The sequence below is a fragment of the Myotis lucifugus genome, unplaced genomic scaffold (genome assembly GCF_000147115.1).
Source record: "Myotis lucifugus unplaced genomic scaffold, Myoluc2.0 scaffold_41, whole genome shotgun sequence".
NCBI lineage: Eukaryota > Metazoa > Chordata > Mammalia > Chiroptera > Vespertilionidae > Myotis > Myotis lucifugus.
In genome coordinates, this window is record NW_005871089.1 from 6,766,517 (window position 1) to 6,774,591 (window position 8,075).

Sequence of the window (8,075 nt, forward strand, 5' to 3'; positions counted from 1 at the left end):
GCCTGAATCCTCTTGGCATAGGTCCCTACCTAGCATGCTCACTAATTCTGTAACCCCTCTAGCCTATCAGTACCTCCAAGCTGTGCCCATACTACCACATTCTCTAGTCCATCTCTCTTTCCTGGCCTCAGGTACCACCTCTTTGCTATGGTACCCACATCTCTGTCTCTGGCACTGCCAATGACCCCTAGACATCTACACCAGAAACAACCCTAGGAACCCCCAAGCCCACCCATCTCAAGCCAGAGTCAGTGCCATCTCTGCTCCCCATGCAGTGAAGGTCCCACCACCCACCCACTGCTAGGCAGAAATCTAAAAGTTGTTTCAGACATTCTCTCTCCTCCCTCCTTATGGACACCCATCCTACCCTTAAATTCTCCTTCAAATTCATCTCCCCCTCTTGCTCCTCTGTGCTATCCTGCAAAGCAGATGGCCACCATCAATTGCCTGGCTTAATAAATTTTCTGCCTTGTTTTGCTAATAGCAGCCACAGTTAACCTAAAATGAAAGTCACTCCATCATCCTTCTTTGCCTGGAAGACTTTGATGGCTTCCCATTGCCCTATGATCAAACCTCAACCCCCTAGTGCAGCACTGATGTGGGGTGCTGGGTGACCTTGCCCCTGATCCACAGGCTTTCCTGTGCACCTCTCTTGAACACCCCACGTGCCACCCTTACCAGACCTTGGGCTGTTTTCCATCCATACCTGTCAGGTTCTTACTCCCAGCCTCTGCTCAGGGCCTTCTACGTGGTGAGCTCTTCTTTCTTCTCTGCCTGTGAAATGCCCTCATGCTCCTTCATAAAAGTTCTCCTCATCCTTCCCCACAGCCCAAAGCTCCTCTGCACTGGGGGTGTAAAGACACTCCACTGTGGCTTGGGAGTTGTGTCACTGTCACTTCTCTCCATGAACACTATGAGTCTTGGGATAAGACTGGCTGCTTGGTGAAGGGAGATGGGAAGAAAGGAGGACGGGCCCAGGAGGATGAGAGGGGCAGCCATATTCCCTAGTGGACTGCTGGCAAGGATGGCACCTGGGGGGTTGACCAGCTCTACCCAACCTGTCTCACCTCCAGGCTTCTTTCTAGTCCCCCTCTGTCTTTTAGGGCCCCAGTGATCAGAGGCAGGGGCCTGGACACAATGTCCCCACCCTGCCCCAGCCAGGGAGTGCTTTTCTGGGCCTGTGGTAACAGAGTCTGGTGCTTGTTTTTAAAGAAAATAGAATCAGAGCCCCTATTTATAGCTGGAGTCCATAGCACAGACAGGAGATAGATGGGGTTTGAGGCTGTGCAGGCTCCAAACAGGCGGGGGAAAGGCGGGGAGGAGGAAAGGGGCCTCCAAGGCCCCCTCTTTACTCCCCCCTTCCCCCTCGCCCCCCCCTCCCCGCTTTCTCAGCTGCTAAGGAAGTGCCTGTGGGATCTTGACACTCCCTGGGACAGGATATAGCTGTGTTTTTGGACAGGGGAAGGAGGGGACTTGGTTGAGGGAGATGGAAACTTTCTCTTTGAATTGGTCCCTGGAGCCCAGAGTCTCTGTGGGAATGGGTGGAGGTGAGGTGTGTCATGTCTACTGGGAAGGCAGAGAAGAACCTGTGGAGGTGCCAGCTGCAGAGGGAGCACTTTGGACTGCCACCAAGACTGGGTAAAGGAATAATAGAGCAAGGCCAGAGAGATGGGGCTGACAGAGGCAGAGAGAGAGACAGGGATGGGGGAAAGTTCGGCAGCTCAGTTGGTTCTGTGGAAGGGACATAGAGAGAGCAAGGAAAGGTTTGAAGTGGGGGCTTCTGTCCCACAAAAAGTCTTCCTGGTGGTCTGGGCAGAGTGGTCACAGTCTGAGTTGGATCCAGTGAGTGAGGAAAGGCAGGAATTGAACATCTCTGTGTCCTTCAGCTCAGAAAGCCAAGCCATGCTCACTCCTACCCTGCAGGGCTCACCAGACCTTGGGCTGTTTTCCATCCATTGCCTGGAGACCCTCTGTTCCTGGCAATATGCTGTGGAAGCAGGGCTGATGCAGATGGGCTTTGTCACCAAAATCCCTGAAGGACTGTCCTGGCAGATGGGGCAGGGTAATGCCAGGATCATTAGGGGCAGGTCTGGGCTCTGGATTGCTAGGGGGTGAGTTCCTCAGGCCTGGAGGCGCTAGCCTGAACCCACACCTGCTGCCAGCCTCTATTCTGACTCCTCCCTCATTTGGACCGTTGGGGGCTGCAGCCTGAGGTATGTGTCATGGAGACTTAGCCACACTGGTGACTCAGACAGTTAAAAAAAGAAGCAGCTCCAAGCGGTGACTCAGCTGCCTCTGGAGGGGCTGGGTGGGTCTAGCTGGTACAAGACGGGGTGGTCTGGGTTTATTTTTGGCAGGGTGGGGCTGGAATCAGGGGGTGTAAGATGGGAAGTGGGGATGGAGAGAAGCTGCTACTCTCATTCCAGGAGAGCCCCAGGGCTTTGTGCCACAGAGAAGATCGGTTTCCCAATGCCTGGGAGCTCTGGCAGGCTGGGCTGCCTCTCAGTCCTGTCCCAGGCCCAGCCTACCTTGTTATGTGGCCCAGAACAAGCATCTGGCTCTGTCTGGACAGAAGCAGAGTCTCCTGTCCTGTTCCTAAGAGGCTTGAGCTCAGAATTTTAGAATTGACCTTGAAGGATGAAGATCCTACACAGAGACCCAGAGAGGAACAGAAGTCTGACTAAGGCCACCCAGGTCCCTACAACTTCTCCCCTTCCCCAGGGCTGTCAACAGTTGAAGGGACAGGCTCCCATCTGAGTACAGAAGTACCCCCTTATTCATGGTTTTGCTTTCTGTGGTTTCATGGTAAACCATGGTCTGAAAATATTAAATGGAAATTCCAGAAATAATTCATAAGTTTTAAATTGTGTACCATTCTGAGTAGTGTGATGGATCATCACTTTGTCCAGCATCTCTCCACACTGTATGTGCTCCCCACTTCTTTATCACTTAGTAGCTGGCTCAATGATCAGATCAGATCAGCTGTTTTGTTCAAGTAATCCTTATTTTACTAATGGCCCCAAAGTGCAAGACTAGTGATGCTGGTAATTTAGATATGCCAAAAAGAAGGCGTGAATTGCTTCCTTTAAGTGAAAATGTATAAGCATACCTTGGAGATATTGAGGGTTTGAATCCATACCACAAGAATGAAGCGAACTTTGCAATAAAGTGAAGAACACAATTTTTTTGGTTCCCCAGTGCATATAAAGGTTATGTTTACACTATACTGTAGTCTATTAAGTGTGCAATAGCACTATGTCTAAAAAGACCAATGTACATACCTTAATTAAAAATACTTTATTGCTTCCCTGGCCAGTGTTACTCAGTTGGTTGGAGTGTTGTCTGATGAACTGAATGTCATGGGTTCAATTCCTGGTCAGGGCATATACCTAGGCTTTGGGTTCAATCTCCAGTCTGGGAGTGTGTGGGAGGCAACTGATCGATGTTTCTCTCTCTCTCTCTCTCTCTCTCTCTCTCTCTGCCTCCCTCCTTCTTCAATATTCTAATAAAAATTAAAAAATACTTTATTGCTAAAAAATGCTATCCATAATATGAAAATGGCACCAATAGATTTGTTTGACAAAGGGTTGCCACAAACATTCAATTTGTAAAAAAAAAAAAAGCAATATATGTGAAGCACAATAAAACTAGGTGTGCCTGTTTAGGAGAGAACATAGTATATATAGGATTCAGAACTATCTGAGGTTTCAGGTATCCACTCTGGGTCTTGGAACGTATCCCCCATGGATAAGGGGAACAACTATACCTGCGCCTGGAGGGGCTCAGCTGGGCTCCAAATGGGTGGCTGGAAGCATGTGGGCACCAGACGCCCAGAAGTAGAGTCTAAGCTAGCAGCTGGAGCCTGGATTTTATTAGCTATTAGCTCATATCCGGGGAGCTAGCTGGGATCTGCCCAAAGGTCTGTTGAGAAGAGTTACCCCTATGGGGGTGAAGGCAGAGGATGCCCACACAGTGGGATTTTAAGCTGGGGGCCCAGGCTCTGGCTAGTTTATTATCCAGAGTGTCCCTCCAGTGACACCCCCAACCTCTCCAGCTGCTCATTTCCTGAAACTCACATTCCCTCACCTCTACCAACCCTGATCTCACACATACAGGAACTCATCACCAACATCCCAATGGCTCCAAGCAGCCCAGGGCAGAGAGGATCCCCCACTCCCTCAGTTTTCATTTTGCTCCTCACTATGCAGTCACTGCCACTTATGAGTGGTGGTAATATTCCCATGGGAACTCTGGCAATTGAGCCATCTCATGGCCCTGGACTTTTGCCCCTACCTCTGAAGAGGCCTCCGAGGGGTGGGCAAATGAAGAGAAAGGCGGTTAGGCTCCCTGTCATGTAGGAGGTGCTGGTGCCTGTCCTCTCTTTGTCCCAGCTCATCTGCTTTTGGGCAGGTCTGAGTGTCATTTGGTCATCTGTTCAGCACACATTGATTATATTGCACTCTGGCTCAGTGATATCCATCTAAGGGACTATTAGGATTTGGGTCAGGGCTGGGAGGGGCTGTCCTGCTTCTCCTCACAGTGGGAAGGGTGTGTAGGTCTCAGCCAAGAGGGTCAGTCAGATGCAGACTCCCTCCCCCCTGCCCCTTTTCTGAAGGGTCCTGGGTAGGCTGTCAGTGGCTGGCTGACAGCTCCCTTTGGAGCCTACCTCCTCTTTTCCATGTCACTTTATCCCACACAGACCCTCTCACAGGGCCCCCACATCCAATACCCGACCTGGGGACCTTTCTGAAAGATTCCTAAGCAGGATCCCCCATCTTGCTGGGGCTGCCCCCATTCCTGAAGGAGATGGAAATAGAGTAACAGCAATCTCAGGAGCAGATTCCTATTCTAGGTAAAGGGCTTTCATCCTTGATGAACAGAAGAAGTAAGAATTATTTATCCATTTTAGAGAGGTGAAAACTGAGGCTCAGAAAGGCCAAGTCACTTGCCCAAGGTCATGCATCCAGTGGTAGGGCTGTAATTAAATTCTAGACTCTCTAATACTGTGTTCTTTACCATTATGTTCCTGCCTCCTTCATCCCCCAGCCTGTAGAGGTTCCCAGAGCTAAGGACTCACAGTGGGGAGAGGTGGGGCCTGAGTCAGAACTGAGAGTGGAAAGGGAGCTCAAAGCACCCAAAAAGGTGATTTGTTCCTTTCCTGACCACTGTGGGAAGTGTGTGTGTGTGTGTGTGTGTGCCTGAGGCCTGCCTGCTGGCTGGCCTAAAGCTGCAGGAGTGCGGGGCTGGTCCCAGCCAATGTGCATGAGGGAAGGGGTCAGGGAGGGGTTGGTGTCGTGGGAATCAGCATCCAGGGCCCACTGATATTTATAGTTGGCCCTCCTGAAATGTGGGTGGGGGAGGAGTTGCTCTTAGGTGGGAACGGAAGTTGGTCTCCTCTTCCCAGCCCCCTCTATGTCCCCAGAGAGCAGGCTGTCTCAGGCCAGAGGCCTTGCTCTGGTGGTGGAGCTGGGGCTGTGTGTCCTGAGTTGGGGGTTTCCCCCAGGACTTCTGTCTCAGGGGCTGGACACTCTCCTTGCTAGGCTCTAAGCCAGGCTACTGAGCAACACGGTATGTGTGCGTGCCCATGCTCCCACTGGGTGTCACAATGATGGAGGTCATGGACCTGGGGGCAGAGGCCAGATGAAGATAGGGGAAGAAAGGCTTGTGAGCTCATAGAGATGCGAGGTGGGGGCCAAGAGGAGGGCAGACCAGGCTGTGGGCCTCAGCAATCAATGGTTAGAAAGGCTCCCAGAGGGGGTGATGTTGGAACTGAGCCTTGAAGGATGGGGAGAAAAAGGGAAGAGCAGTTGTAGGGAACCGGCTGGGCAAAGGTGGAAGGGTACTAGGGGTTATGGGTTAATATCTGCTGTCCTAGTTCATCAGTTAGGCTGTGGGACACAGGATCACTTTGAATGTGGAGGCTGGTATTTGAGGCGGGGACAGGCAGGTGGCACCATGAGGCTCTTGCTTACCTGGATGCTTAGGAATGTCCCATTTGGCTCTAGGAGGGTTACGAATGGGATGCTGGGGCATGAGAGGCCAGGCCCCCAGGCCTGGCTGGGAGGAAGTTGGGACTGTGTTCTGCTCCCTGCCTTTGGGTCTCCAGACTGTGTCCACCTGGGGAAGGACAACTTCCAGGGGTCCTTTGTAACAATCGTGATTTGGATTCTCTGAAAGCCAGGAAGTTCTTCCTTGTATCTGGTCTGAATCTCCTATGCTCTCAATATGTTTTAACTCAAAGCAGTTCATTAGTTTTCAAGTTTTTTAAAGCCACAGAATACTTTATCAAAAATAAAACCTCAATTTATAAATGTTTAATCCATGAAACTGCTATGCATGGATTAGGGTGGGGCATGTATCCTATATTTCTAGATATGGGGATGTAAAGCCCTGGAGCACCCTGGGCACAGTCTGGAAACCCCTGGTTGGCTCAGCGGTCTCTATGCCCCTTTGTGGGTCCAGTCCTGTGCTCAGCAAGAAGTGGAGACCCCTGAGAAAAGCAAATAGGAGGTCTGCTCTCAGGGAGCTACTGGTCTTGTGGGCAAGGCCACATCTAGACCAGGGTATAAGGGCAAAGAGCAGAGAGGCCCAGCCCCTGCCCAGCTAAGGACTTGCTGTGTGACTCTGAGAAAATAGTTGCCCCTCTCTGGGTTCTGGTTTCCTTGTGAACCATGGAGGTCTGGCCTGGGATCAGCAGTCTCTGCAGTAAGGTCTGGGAGGGGAGGCAGTCTTGCTGACCCACCATGACAGTTAAGCCATGAGAGAGACACACACTGAAACAGTTTAGCATGAGCAGTGGAGGGAGGCCTGGCAGAGCCAGCTCCTTCAAAGGCTGGAAGCTGGCAGGGCATGGGCAGGAGTTGAGTGGGAGGAAGGAATGGTCAACAGGATAAGCACTGTCCAGAACATGGGTGAGCCATGCCACCAAGCCATCTTGCCGGCAGCCCCAGAGCCACTCCCCTACATCGGAGACAAATGTGATTTCCTTTGCCATTCCAGCTGTTGGGGAGGAGTGCAGAGCTTTCTTGAAGAGGATTTGCTTATGCTATGAGAAAGTGGAGAGGATTTGGAGAGGTGGGGTGTTAGAGGGGCATGGGGGGATGGGAACAGAGATCTGGGGGCCTCAGGGAGCTGTCTCTCCCTTGATGACCTGTCTCTCTTCCCTGCTGGAGGCCCTGGTGGTGGCTGTCCACCTGGTTTTATATGGGAGAGCCAGCTGTTGTTGGGGTGAGTGAGAACACCATGGCCTGTGTGCCCAGAGTGACCTGAGGCCAGTCCCTCCTGTTCTTTGAGCCTCATTTCTTCAACTGTAAAACATGGATGTCCTTGACTTGCAGGGCTGTGAGGCTTCATGGCAATATGATTAGCCTTCCCACAGGGTATCTCTGGAAGTAGAACCCCTATTATAACACAGCTCCATTCTCTCCCCTGTTTGGAGTTATGGACTCTCCTGAGAAGCAGGAAGAACTAGGATTTCCTACCCCAGAGAAAATCCTAGTACAAAATTGTTCAGACCAATTCAGTTAATTAAAAGATGACTCCTACACATTCAGTAACAATGAATACAGTACTTCTGAAACACAACCTACATTTGCACCCGGAGAAAGAGTCCTAACTCTAGAAGGCTCTACAGAACTAGACATATGCTGGGGCAGGGGGCATGTTGGAAGGAAAAGGGGAGCTGGATGGGACCGGGAACTGGGGGACAGGCAGTGGAGGAGCAGAGGGACCAGGCAGTAAGCAGGCTTAAGTCCTGGACCCAAAGGCCCCTTTGTTCATTTGCTCCTGGCACCAAATAGGAGCCACAGCTCAGCATAGCACCCCTGGTTCCATCTTGTCCTCACCTCCTTCCCCCTCAGGCATCACCCAGCCCAGGTCTGTGAAATATGGGGCTTGTATTCCCAGATAGGGAGGCAGCAGCCATCCTGGGCTCCTGGCAGCAGCTACCCACCCAGGTCTGTGAGGGCAGCTGGCTGTGTGCCGGGTTGTCTGTACTCATGTGCGAGCCCACATCTGTGTGCACCAATGAGTGTGTACGTCAGGGTTATTTCCAACTCCCCCTCCCCTGCCTGCCC

General features: G+C 51.5%; 1 protein-coding gene across 2 annotated transcripts in view; it reads right to left on the reverse strand.

Annotated features, from left to right (window-relative positions):
- Positions 1-8,075, reverse strand: part of CSPG4 (chondroitin sulfate proteoglycan 4) — a 36,169-nt gene that overhangs the window by 24,998 nt on the left and 3,096 nt on the right. Inside the window, exon 1 of one of the 2 annotated variants that reach the window (XM_023753146.1) lies at positions 707-777. The exons of the other annotated variant lie outside the window; for it this stretch is intronic. The gene's annotated coding sequence lies outside the window, so the exon portion shown is untranslated. Of the gene's footprint in view, positions 1-706; positions 778-8,075 lie in introns of those variants that run through there. 2 annotated transcript variants of the gene reach the window in all.